Genomic DNA, 14,089 nt, shown 5'->3' on the forward strand with positions numbered 1-14,089 from the left:
TCGTCTTCACTGTAGGAAACTGTGAGTCTCCAAGTAAATCTTGCGTGCCATTTGCCCAGAGCTTGAGTCGGATCACAGGTTGGAGTAGAATTTGAGAAAGGAATGACAGTCTGAAGAAGGAAAAGAAGATAAAACAGCAAGGGGGACCACATTCTCAAGGAAGCAGGTGCAGGGATCAGAAAGAAATGTGGCTCCGTGGGCCTTGTCTCATGGACAGGGCCAGGTGGCAAAGCCACAGAGCCCTGCCGAAAAGCTCTTCAAACATATTCCACCAAAATTCAGGACGTGTCTTCGGACGAAGGAGTCTCCACTGTGAGGAGAAGGCTGTGGGGCCTTTGACTTGATCGGTTGACAGAATCCATCACGGCATCACGAAGTTTTCATCATAGAGCTAAGTAAGGGTGTCTTTAGAAATCAGGCTGGTTTTATGTGAAAGCAACAGGGAAATACCTGAGATGAGACGGTTGAAAAGCAAAAGTAGGAACAGTGCTTTTCTGATGCTAATCTTCCTCCAAAATCAGACTCCTTTATCTTATCAGGGTAGAACTTTATATGATCTTGACCCTTAAAATGTGCTGTTCAGACACAAAGAGAGCTCATGATTCCCATTCATGCTAGAAAATGGAGTTGTGCGCAGGATGGCCGAGATGTGGAATGAGGGAAGTGTCAGCCTATGAATTATGACATACGCATCAATCATATCATTATGCCAATAAAAGGGTCTGGCAAACAATGATGTGTAAATCAATCATTTTCCCCTTTTGTTTGGTGTGTTCCCATTCTTTTCCGAGCTATTCATGGAGTTTCTATTGAAGTTGGTAGGCTCTTCAGTTAAAGAATGGGTAGGAGAGATAATACGATCCTTGGGTGGAGATGGAATGACTTGCATTTTCACGCGTAATGCCGTTTCGTAGACATGGAAATCTGTTCCACAAGTACATTTAATTTTTTCACGTTTGTTTTTGAGAGAGAGCGCACACGTGCGAGAGAGGGGAGGAGGGGCCGAGGGAGAGGGAGACCCAGAATCCGAAGCAGGCTCCCCGCTCGGAGTGGTCGGCACAGAGCCCGACGCGGGGCTCAAACCCACAAACTGTGAGATCATGGCCTGAGCCGAAGTCGGACGCTTAACCGACTGAGCCACCCAGGCGCCCTGTCCACAAGCACATTTGGATGCGAGTGTGTCTTCTTTGGCCTGCCTGCCTGTAACCAGTACATGTAATTGAGCCCCTACTCTGTTGGCAGGTCCTACTCTCGGTGCTGTGTGTGTGACAGTGAACAAAACATTCTTCCTGCCCTCGTGGAGCTAAGAGTCTAAAGAGGAACAGACCAGAAAAAGTACACAAATGAAGGCAGCATTATCCGTCCTGGAAAATGAGGGAAATAAGCAGGCCTCGGTTGTAAATGACGACGGGGCGGAAGGTACACGGAAGGGGTGCTGGTGGAAGTCAGCCTAAGTCCCGGCCGAGGTGGCAGCCACGTGGCACAGACCACGTGATTCGGGCAGAAGGAGCAACGTGTGAAGGCTACAAGATAGGAAAAGCTGGTTCTGTTTGAGGGATCGGAAGAAGTCAGCGCTGAGAAGGGCACAGTGGGACGGGATGGGATGGGACGGGATGGGGCTGGAGAGGCGGGATGCAGCCCCGGAGTGGAGCTTCGTCCCAGGGGCAAGGGAGGCCACTGAGTGACCTTCCCCAGGGCGACGCGGGGTTGCCTTAGGGCTTCTCGCAGCGTCTCAGTATACATTTTGTTAACTAACTTGGCTCTCACCGCAGCCAACCACCACTGGCCCTCTGCATTCGCTGTGCGCGCACAAAGTCACAGGTTAACGGTAGGTATGAGCACCGCGAAGAAGTGGACCCTAGTTGGTACCAAGTAACACCTGGTTCTGGTTAAGAAGCTAGTTCTCCAGGGGCGCCCAGGGGGCTCAGTCGGTCGAGCGTCTGACTTCGGCTCAGGGAATGATCTTAACGTTCGTGGGCTCGAGCCCCGCATCGGGCTCTGTGCCGACAGCTCAGAGTCTGGAGCCTGCTTCCGATTCTGTGTCTCTGCCCCTCCCCTGCTCACACTCTGCCTCTCTCTCTCTCTCTCTAAAAAATAAGAATTTTTTAAAAATTAAAACAAAAAAAGCGAGGTGTCCAAATGTGGCAGCCTTTGTTATGACACTTTCACGGGCGCACTTGTAACTGACGTGAGTGCTGTTCTTAATTACTCTGCCGTCTCTGAGCTCTGCCAGCTTCAGTTTCTGGATGTTACTGTTACTCCTTAGATACTATATAATGACACCTAAAAGCCTCAGATTTCGGAGTTCATTTAATCAAAACAAGGACAAAATGCTAAGTATATTTGAATTGCCCACCTTTATAAACCTAACGCTTTGAAAATAAGCCTCTATCTGAACCATGAAACAAAACATGACATTTAAAACCACAGTTTCTTGGGGTGCCTTGGTGGCTCAGTGGGTTAAGCATCCAATTTTGGCTCAGGTCATGATGTTGCGGTGACTCTGAGACCCGTGTTGGGCTCCGTGCTGATGGCTCGGCGCCTGGAGCCCACTTGGGATTCTGTGTCTCTTCGCCCTCTCTGCCCCTCCCCTGCTCATGCCCTGTCTCCCTCCCTCCCTCCTCCCTCCCTCTCTCTCTCTCTCTCTCTCTCTCTCTTTGTCTCTCTCACAAAAATAAATAAACATTTAAAAAAACAGGGTTTTTTAGCTAACATTTGAATGACAGTGAGTTTGATGTTTTCTTTTTCCTTGTAGTCACTCATTCATTTAAATAAAGGTTTCTTCCCATTTAGCTTTCTTAGCTACTTACAGGGCAGTTAATTCTCTTGGTTTGGTGTATTTTGTAAAGAGCTTTTTTTTAATGGCAACGTTTGCCGTTTTATTTTAAGAGTCAATCGTGGTGTAAGGACGAGAGGATAATTTGATGACCTTTTAATCTGAGTGTGCACTTGTGTATGTATGTAGAATATCGGGCATGTGTGATTGTAACTTTGGATGAAATTGATAATTACGATCCGCGTACTTTGCTCTATTTAGGTTTACAATGCTGAGCAATTTGATGAAAAGATAAAGCAGATCTATTCTTGAAATTGGTCATCCTAACTAGTGATAAAGTTGAAATGAGTATGGTAAATTAATTAGTAACTTTAGTATTATCAAAGGAATATATATGTATGCACACACACACACACATATCTCAAAAGATAGATTTGTATAAATTCTATAAATCTGACAACATTTGGGGGAGGCATTTAAAAATTTTATTTACATGTTTATTTATTTATTTTTTTAATTTTTTAAAATGTTTTTATTTATTTTTGAGACAGAGAGAGGCAGAGCATGAGCAGAGGAGGGGCAGAGAGAGAGGGAGACACAGAATGTGAAGCAGGCTCCAGGCTCTGAGCTGTAGGCACAGAGCCTGACGCGGGGCTCGAACTCACAGACTGTGAGATCATGACCTGAGCCGAAGCTGGATGCTTAACCGACTGAGCCACCCAGGCGCCCCTACATGTTTATTTGTGAGAGAGACAGATACAGAGCTCTAGCAGGGGAGCCGCAGAGAGGGAGGGGAGACACAGAATCCCAAGCAGGCTCCAAGCTGTCAGCGCAGAGCCCGACGTGGGACTCAAACTCACCAACTGTGAGACCATGACCTGAGCCAAAGTGGATTGCTTAACCAACTGAGCCATCCAGGTGCCCCTAGGGAATGCAATTTTAAATGAAAAAAAAAAAGAGTCTGAGGAAATTGTCTTAACAATTTTTAAATTTCATCATCTTTTTTTCTGTGGGTATACATTTTAATATGTTTTTCAAAATTCTATCTTTTTCACTTAACACACGGTCATTAGCATTTTCCTGGGATGTTTTTTTTTCATTTCAAGTCGTTAATTCTGTCATAGTGCGAGAATCCAGTGAACTCGTTAGTCTTCGTTATTTATTTAGTGTCCGTTTTTCACCACCCTAGATAATGCTACCGTAGATATCCTGAAACACAAATCTTCATTTTCATTCCTAATTGGTCCTTTGGACTAAGTTCCTAGAATTGAAATGCCTGTGCGTGTTTGAGGCTCTTGGTACTTAGTGCCAAGTATCTTTCTAGAAGGGTCATGTTCCCCCTCCCGCTCACCAGCAGAGGAGTACCGTGGTTATTTTTCAAACACTTTGCCGATGCTGGCTATTGTCAGTTTGTCAATCTCTCTCAGTCTTTGTAGACGGCTCCGGTGCTCGTGGTTATTTGAACTCCTTGGACTCACAGCGAAGCTGAATTTTTTTACCGCGTGTATTACTGGTCAGTTAAGTTTCTCTGATGTGCGTGCGTGGCCTTGCACAAGTGTTGCTGGATTACTTGTGGTTTTTAAGGGCATCAACCTTGCCTTTACGGCAGATGTTCCCCCCGTTTACTACCAGCTCTTGAGTGTTTCTTGTTCTGACGTGCTTTCTGTCACACATCGGTGAGGGTGGGCTCGTCCCCGAACTCCTTGTCTCCTAAACCGTGGCTCCCGTTCCGAGTGATGAGGTATATAATGCAAGCAGGGAGGCAGGAAGTTAGCTAATTTCTGTGGGAAGCAGCTGTCTTTGAGAAGTCTGAAAGCAAACGGAGGTGCAACTGGGCCTGCGGCTCTCAGTGCTGTCACGACCTAGTCCGCTTTAACCGATAAGCGCACTATCTTCCTCCTTCCCCGGAAGAGTGGCCCACGTGTCCTGGATGCCTCTTGTTTCTCGCCTTCCATTTACTTATCGCTTCCATTTACTTATCCCTAAAGCGGGCTTGCTTTACACGCTTCTAATCGTCTTTCCTGTCTCTGTCTGCCCTCTGTCATGATCTCATGTTTCATACCGAAGCACAAAACTATGCTTTGCCTCCTGTAAGTCCTACTGTCTATGCATTCATTTGTCCACCGCATACTCACCGATTGCCTGTCACGGGCGCATCACTCCTACTGGCCTCGGTGACACAGTCGCGCAGTTGACCACCCCCCCCGCCACGGTTACATAATCGTGCGATTGACCACTCACCTCAGTCCATGCCTTATCGTTTTAACAGATGATGTAACATGATAGCACAAGATGTGTGGTAAGAAATTACAAGGCGAGGGTGGCTCAGTCGGTTAGGTGTTCGACTCTTGGTTTCGGCTCAGGTCGCGATCTCACCACTCATGGGTTCGAGCCCCACGTCAGGCTCCAAGCTGATGGTGCGGAGTCTGCTTGGGATTCTCTCTCTCTCCCCCTCTCCCTCCGCCCCCTCCCCTCCTTGCTGTCTCACTCCGTCAGATAAATAAATTTAAAAAGTTACACCACCTGGATATTAGAGCTGTGTTACATGGTATGAAAGGCAGTTTTTGAGAGTGTCAAAAATGACTTTCCTACAGTTTTTGGGTTGACGTGACGGGTGCTATTAGATGTGTGGTCCATCCCCAGTCAGTATGCCCTGTGGCCTGGCAGGACCTTACTCAAAGCGGTCAGAATTCCAACCCTAACACGTAGGTGACTCTCCCTTGGAGAGATGAGGTGGCTGAGGAGCTGGTGCCCACTGGACATCCTCCCCCCGCCTTGCCTTGTGGTTATGGCTGGAAAACACAGTCTGAATCATGTGTGTGTGTCTGAGTAAACATGATCTCAAGCCTCAACCCCGTCCTCTTATCATATTTCAAAGACTTTGGTTTCTGTTTTATCCGTTAGTGTGCAGTGCAGTTCTGATTGTACTGTATTATCACCAGAGCAGAGAATTTGTCTGAAGCCGATGCACTGGCCCTTCTTCATACTTTCTTGTTGAACTAGCATGTTATCGGATTTTGCAAACGTTACCCATATGCTTGAGGAAGATAAGCATTTCCCAGTCTCGGGGATAGGGCTCTATACGTGTCCATTTGAACACGTTTCAGTTGTGTCGTCTAGGTTTCGTGTAGCGCCACTCATTTTAGAGGGCTTGATCTATCCGTAGAGGTATGCTAAGATCACTGTGATGAGGGCTTCCTTCCCTGTTTCCTGAAGTTCTCCCGTTTTTATTACATGTGCACAGATGAATAGACGTTTGTTAGACACATACAAGTCCAGCATTTCTACAGCTGCCCGGTATGTATTTTATATCTATAGTATTACAGCAATACCCCCCCCCGCAAACGTGCCCTGTCATTATGGGCGTTCATGTATAACATAAATGACAGATGGCTCCTGTCCTCTGCTCCTGCCCTGTTGTCAAAGGAGGGGTGGCTGAAGTTTTCCTCTCCTTTTGGGGGCAAAGGATGTGTGGTGACGTGTGCAGGCTGCAAATAAGCAGCACCAGTAAAGGGCGCCCCATTCACCAATAATCCAGATTACTCGTCCCAGAACAGGTGAGCTGGGAGATTCTTGGAGTCACTGCTGCGTCCTCCTTCCCTTCCTTCTGGGGATCGCTGTGCAGGCCCAGAGTCTCAGCATCACTCCCAGCAGTTGCCCTACCGAGAAGTGCTAGCTGGAAGGATGGATTTGAATTCTCTGCCGCCCTCTGGACTCTTAGCCCACAGCCTGTAGACCGGCCCTCACTGGCGTGAGTTCATTAATTCTGCAGCAAGGCTACGTTTGCAAAGTCGAACGCTGTCGTGTTTTCTGAGATTTATCTTCTATACCGATTTTCTTTTCGGCTGGATGTGATCTGTTAGATACAGAGAAGACATATATTTTGTATGTCTTATAGCTTTAAGCTATATAACTCCTTTTCGAATTTTAAAATATAACTGAGTTTCTCGTTTCTAAAGGGTCTGTTTAGTTCTTTTCAAAACCATCTTTTTAAAAATCGCATCATAGCAGCTTCTTTTCAGCATCTTCCAGGGGTTTATGATCTCTGTGTCTCAAACTCCTGGCAACAGCCTGTCCAAATTAGGCGTGTCAATAAATGATGTTTGAAATTAAGAATGCCACTTAACAACATTTATTTAGTAGACACAATGCTCAGTTCACTACGTTATGTCCCATGACAAGAATCAAAGAATACAGAAGACAGAATTCCTGTCCATGATGTGGTTTTATTTTCAATAATAAATAGGGAACCATTAATTCAAAGCAGATAAAAACTGATACTTATGAAAAAATGTATTCTAATGCTTCATATTTGATTCTCTATCTATTAAAATGTTGATAACTGGGGCGCCTGGGTGGCTCAGTAGGTTAAGCATCTGACTTCAGCCCAGGTCATGATCTTGCAGTTCCTGAGTTCGAGCCCCGTGTGGGGCTCTGTGCTGACAGCTCAGAGCCTGCCTACTTCAGATTCTGTCTCCCTCTCTCTCTGCCCCTCCCCCACTTTCTCTCCTTTAAAAATAAATAAACATTAAAAAAAGTTTTAATAAAAACTAAAATGTTGATAACCACATTTGAGAGAAGCACTTAAAACCCATCAAAATTAAGTATACCACCATCAACATACTTTGAGGATTAGGTTAACAGGAAAAGAGGTGTAATTAAAAAAAAATTTTTTTAATGTTTATTTGCTTTTTTGAGAGACAGAGACAGAGTGCGAATGGGGGAGGGGCGGAGAGAGAGAGGGAGACACAGAATCCACAGTAGGCTCCGGGCTCTGAGCTTTCAGCACAGAGCCCGACGCGGGGCTCGAACCCACGGACCGCGAGATCATGACCTGAGCCGGAGTCAGATGCTTAACAGACTGAGCCACCCAGACACCCCAGGGAATTCATTTTTGAATGATAACATAAGTTATTTAAAAAACTAAAGCGGTCTATGAAGGTAATTTTTATTCAAGATGTAGTAAAACTCAAAATTCCTTATCTTGGATTATAAATTTTAAGTTCTAAGATAAAGCATCATTTCATTAATGTTTTTGTACAAGGCTTATAAATAAATCACAAAGTGCTCTGCCTTGTCGCAGTGCACTTTCCCGCCAACATGAATGCTACCTTGCTGTTGTCTGACTTCAGAGTCCTGAAGAATTGGTATCCTTCCCAATGCTGATTATAATAAATATCTGAAGGAAGCTAGCCAAAGCAGATAGCCTCTGAGAGTCTCTTCTGGCAAAAATTTAATACACGGTGTCAAATAAAAAATGAAAACCACTATGAGCTATGAGGACTGTAAGCTAATAATTTATTAAATAACAAAATCGACTCTTTAGAAGAAAATTTAAGTTGAGTGTTCCGCCTGGCCACTTACATCATGCCTGTCTAGAATAAAGTCCTCGCTTTCTGCGTCATAGTCAGCACTGAGAAATAGCGATACCCGCTTGGCCAAAATACGTAAAGTGGGCAATGGCAAAACGCGATAGAGTAAGAACGACAACCGGGAAAACAGATTCGAAAGGAGAGGTCGTGGCTTTGGTAAATACAGCTCGAGTCTGGAAGGACCAGAAAGCAGGTCACTGGCTTCTGAGAGTCAGCCTGGAGTCGGTATGGTCTGCTGAGGAAACGGGGTCCGGCCTCTTCCTTGGGCCGTCAGCAAAGCAGGGGTGCAAACGTGGGGTGACTCCTAGACTAAACAGAGCACTTTCCCCGGTTTCCTCTCTCCTGGGAGACCCTCCAGAGATTGTAGGGTAGAGCCCGCCTTCTCTCTCGCAGCAGACAGCTGGTCACGCTAACCTAGTCCGTTGTGAGTGGGTTTCCACTTACTAAATATAAACAGTTGAGGGAACTCTGAAGTAACTCTCAACGTATTTTTGTTGTTGTTGTACATTTAAATTATCTGGGTATCTGTGCATTCAACGTTTATACTCAATTTATTGAGCAAATGTTTATCAAGGGCATACTACGTGCCAGGCACTGCTCTAGGCACCCGGGGATACAAGAAAATAACGAAACAATTGAGAGCCCTGCCTTCTGGGGGCTTCTATGCGCTGAGGTGAGCCTTTACAGTAAAGTAAGTCAGTAAGGTATGTAGTATGTCATGTAGAGTTAAGTGCTATGGTAAAAAAAAAAAATAAAGATAAAGCAAGAAGGAGCGGAGAGAAATATGCAGTGGTGAGAGCGGAGGGTTATTTAAATCAGGTGACCGGGGAAGGCCGGTTGATAAATGCTCTTTGAGCAGGGAGTTGAGTGATGTGAGGGAGACGCCAGCCATTATCTGGGAAAAGACCTTCCCGGCTTCCAGGTAGAGGGCATCGCAACTCCAGAGTTCAGGCTTGGAAGGTGCGCGGGTGAGTAAGACCGGTGTGACTGAGCCAGGAGTTAAGGAGGAGAGCGGTAGAGGACGAGGTCAGGATGGGCCCTGCCAGTCAGGCTGAGGATGTCGGGGTTTACTCTGAGTGGAATGGAAAGCCGCAGGAGGATTTTATGGAGAGGTGGTCGGTGACCCAGTCGATGCTTTCACAGGACCTCTCTGGCCCCCGTGTTGGAAATGGACTGTGGGAGATTTGGGATAGAAGCAGAGAACTGCGAGGTGGCAGCTGCAGTCGGCCGGGTGACCGATGGTGAGACGCAGTCAGATCCGGATTATTGGCAGCACTTTGATTCACTGAGTCGTTGATGGATTGCATGTGGTATGGAGAAAGAAAGGGATTAAGAACAACTTAAAGATTTTTGACTTGAGCATCTTTTTTCTCAACTTGTTAAAGTTTATTTGTTTTGAGAGAGCGAGAAAGAGCACAAGCAGGGGAGGGGCAGAGAGAGAGAGCGGGAGAGAGGATCCCAAGGAGGCTCTGCGCTGTCAGTGTAGAGCCCCACGCGAGGCTAGATCCCACGACTGGGAGATCATGACCTGAGTCAAAATCAAGAGTCAGATGCTTAACCGGCTGAGCCACCCAGGTGCCCCTTGACTTGAGCACCTTGAAGAATGAACGAAGTTGCCACTCAGCGAGATGGGGACAGTTTTACAAGGAGCAGGTTGGGGAGATGAGGTCAGGACATGTGCAACGTGAGATTCCCAGTTGGGGAATCTTGAGTTCAAGGTGAGCCGTAGCTAGGAACTAGGAGTCCTCAGCTTAAAGACGCATCCACAACTGGGGGTAAATTCAAATGAAGAGGGGGAGTAATCTCGGGGCTGAGCCTGTGGCTCAGAGATGATGAGGACACGGCAAATGAGAATGAGCGGCCATCGCCATTGCAAGTGGGGTTTCCAGAACCCTAGCGGAAGAGGAGGCAATGACTATTTGGCATGTGCTAACCCTGGGTCGTGTGAGCCCACTTTGCTTAGCAACATGGAGACCCTTGATGAGCTTACCAGAGCAAGTTCAATGGGTGGCCGGTGTGAAAGCCTGTCTGGAAGCGAGTTCTGGAGAGAAGGCAGGCACAGAATTAGAAAAACAGTGGGTATGGTCAACCCACTCAAGGAGTTTTGCCGGAGGGAGGAGTGGAGAAATGGAGCTGGGGCTGTAGATATTTGTGAAGCACCTGCCGTTGGCCAGAGCACACGGTGGTAAGACATCATCACTGTCCTCAGGAGCCCCAGGCTGGTGGCTCGTCCCTTCTGATAAGACCGTTTTTCCAGTCTTTATGTAGTTTATCCTTGTTAGTATTCTTTCAGTAATAAAATCCTAGAGACCTCATGTTAGAAGTCCTCTTTCCAACAGGTCTTTTCTGAAATGCTTTAGCAGAGACTGCATGTTTTATTTTTACCTACTTAGCCTGGGTCCCCTTTGGAATTAGCTCCTCATCAACAATCGTTATTTTAGAAGAGTGTTAGACCGCAAGTGCCAACTCTTTTCTTAATGGATTCAGTGCGTGCATAAATCATAGAATGTTTTGTTTAGGATGTAATTCGGAGAAAACGCTCCATCTATCTAGCCCCATTTACCAGCCTCATCTCTGGCAGGTAGGTAGCCCAATTAGTGTTTGTCAGATTCAGTACTTCTATTTTTTTTAAATGTTTTAACGTTTATGTATTTTTGAGAGAGAGACAGAGCATGAGCAGGGAGGGACAGAGAGAGAGGGAGACTCAGAATCCAAAGCAGGCTCCAGGCTCTGAGCTGTCAGCACAGAGAGCCCGACTGAGGGCTCGAACCCACAAACCGTGATATCATGACCTGAGCCGAAGTCGGACGTTTAACCGACGGAGCCACCCGGGCGCCGTTCTTTCTTTCTATTTTTTCATCCATTCACTCATTCCCTTAAGGCTTCTATTGTGTCACTATTATTTGTCAGTTACCCTGTTTTAGGGGCACAGCAATGAAAAGGCTCACATAGAGTTTACGTTCTGAGGAGGGGGGAGTCAGTAAACAAGTGAATAATCAAATAAAACAGATTCCCAGGACGAGTAAGAGGGATTTAAGGGCTACCCTCGTAACAGAATTGCTATTGTCTGTCCCGTAAGCCACAGCAAAATTGTCTTAAATGGATATTAAAGTCTTCCCCATCTTATGTAAGTGGGAACAAAAGCTTCCTATGAGAGGCAGAATAATGACCCCCACATATGGCCATGTCCTAATCCCTGGAACCTTGCATGGTAAAAGGAATGGTTCAGTTGTGATTATGTTAAGGCCTTTGAGATGGGGAGATTATCTTGGATTACCGAGGTGGGCCCGCTGTAATCACAAAGGTCCTTAGGACGGAGAAGCAGGAGGGTCAGAGTCAGGAGCCACGGCAACATAAATAGAGGTTGTAGCCAAGGAGTGTGGGCAGCCCTGGAAGCTGGAAGGAGGAAGGAGCAGATTTTGCCTGGCTCCTCCAGAAGGATTACAGACCTCCCCACACTTGGATTTTTAGCCCCCACAGACCCATTTTCAGACTTCTGACCTCCCAAACCGTAAGATACTGAAATTGTGTTGGGTTTAGCCTCTAGGTTTGTGATAATGTGTTGCAGCAGCAATAGGAAACTATATATAGGAATAGAAACGTGTAGCAGTTGGAAACTCTGTGTGCGTACACACGTTCTTGGAAAGCTGCTCTTTTCACGGATCTGGAGCGATGGTGTAAAGTGGTACACTGGCTATAAATTCAGACACTCTGGCCACCCTTCCCGATCCACTTGCGGTCTGTTAGCCCACGCTTCACAGAAATTGTGGAGTTGCCACCATTATTTCGGATGACGGCAAACACTCCGAAAGAAGCGTAAGAGGGTAAGGCAATGGCAGGGGACCGCGTGCCCGGAGAAGGCTTCTTTGAGGAAATGACATGCGATCAAATGACTGAAGGCTAAGAAGGAGCCCGCACGCAGCGTGTTTCAGGTGGACGCGACGCCCGGGATGGAGGTCCTGGGGTGAGATGACCCGGTCTGTTAAGGAGTAGCCGGAGAGGAGAAGGTAAAATGGTGGTGGATGATGTCGAAGAAGTACGCAGAGACCCTTCACGCAGGGTCTGCCCGGTGATCGAGGAGTTCAGATGTTCTCAGTTTTGGGGGGGAAAGCCATCTGAAGGTCTGGAACGACACAGCTTGCTTACATCTTGCACATTTGGCTTCTGGGTGGAGAATGGCTTCTGGAGGGAAACAGTGGTACAGACGAGAGAGTCTGTGGTGGCCCGACTAGGGTGGCCACCAGCCAGAGGGGTGGACAGATTCAGGATGGGGGTTAAGGCCGAGCTGAGGCGATGTGAGGTTTGGAGGGAAAAGAGAAGAAGCAAGCGTCGCTCCTGGGACTGGGGAGCAACGGCGGGGGTGGGGTGGGGTGGGGTGGGGTGGGGTGGGCCCTGAGTCAGGAAGGCCCAGGAGCTCAAGCCAAGGAGCAGGGAAGTTACACCAGTGTGGAACCAGTAAGCCCTGAGGTTTCGAATAACGTAGACGGTCCGTCCTGCGGATCTGCAAATCCCGTGTGCTGAATAGCATAGTTTTATATAATCACAACACAGGAAAATGCCAGTTGTTGAGCGAGAAGGAGATTTAAAGAGTTATTTCAGACTGTGACTTACTTGAATAAGGACACCTCCAAACCATCCCTAAAAATAAACGTAAGACCGTTGCATGAAGAAGAAACAAAATCCCAGAGGAGAAGATTTTCTGTTCTGATTCGTCGTTTTACCGCATGTACAGTCAGGAAGGTCTTCATTATCTGTCCTCTTCCCTTCATAAATTAAAAGCAAAAGTGGAAAGTGTGGAAAGCGGAATACTGGCTATTTTCTTAAATCTCGTCATGGAGTTGAAATGGTTATGAAAACTCTTGCGCGAACGTACATAAAACAGCGGGTACTTGTAACCATTTGCATGCACGTGTACATTCTGATCATTCTTGGAAGTAGGTGAATACCAAAGAAATTTATTATGGGCAAAAAATTACTGTGGTGGGTATCTTGACAAGAGCCTTTTTAATTCTGAGTAATTTAGCGACTGTAGAAAGACGTGGCTTAATAATTTGGCTTAACAACTAAGTAATTGGATTTTAAAAAGACATACAGGTATCAGCTTGATTTTCCACCCACTGAGTCCTTTAAAAACTTGATTACTTGATTATTTTAGGTTAATGCTTCCATTCTAAGTTTAACTGTGCAGAATTTTGAAAGTTGTCTATATCTATATCTATATACATATATATAGAATTTATTGATTAAAATCTGAAAATATGGCCACTGGATTTCAGATGGATTTGCCATATCTAAACTATTTTGCATGCTTGAAACAGTGACATGTTTCAAAGTAATGTTCAGTTCTTTTTAAAAATCATTTTCATTTTAGAAATTTATTATTGGGGTAGAAGGTGTTATTTTGTTGGACTTTTAGTAAATCAGTATTGACAAACAAGTTCTCTGTTTCTGTCTGTCTCTCTCCCTCTCTCCCCCTCCTTCATCTCCTCCCTTTCTTACTCCTTCTCTCCCTTTTTCTCTCTCCTTCCCTCTCTCCCTCTCTCCCCCTCCTTCCTCTCCTTCCTCTCTCACTCCTTCTCTCCCTTTCTCTCTCTCCTTCTCTGTCTCTCTCCCTCTCTCCTCCTCCTTCCTCTCCTTCTGCTCTCTCCCTCTGTCCCCCTCCTTCGTCTCCTCCCTCTCTCCTTCTCTCCCTTTCTCTCCTTCTCTCTCTCCCTCTCTCCCCCTCCTTCATCTCCTCCCTCTCTCACTCCTTCTCTCCCTTTCTCTCTCTCCTTCTGCTCTCTCCCTCTCTCCCCCTCCTTCGTCTCCTCCCTCTCTCACTCCTTCTCTCCCTTTCTCTCCTTCTCTCTCTCCCTCTCTCCCCCTCCTTTGTCTCCTCCCTCTCTCCTTCTCTCCCTTTCTCTCCTTCTCTCTCTCCCTCTCTCCCCCTCCTTCCTCTCCT

The 14,089-nt window shown here is 46.4% G+C and overlaps 1 protein-coding gene across 4 annotated transcripts in view; it reads left to right on the top strand.

Moving 5' to 3' along the window:
- Window positions 1-14,089, top strand: part of SGCG (sarcoglycan gamma) — a 146,983-nt gene that overhangs the window by 34,056 nt on the left and 98,838 nt on the right. The window lies entirely within an intron of this gene.

This window comes from Panthera uncia (assembly GCF_023721935.1).
Source record: "Panthera uncia isolate 11264 chromosome A1 unlocalized genomic scaffold, Puncia_PCG_1.0 HiC_scaffold_16, whole genome shotgun sequence".
Classification (NCBI taxonomy): Eukaryota; Metazoa; Chordata; class Mammalia; order Carnivora; family Felidae; genus Panthera; species Panthera uncia.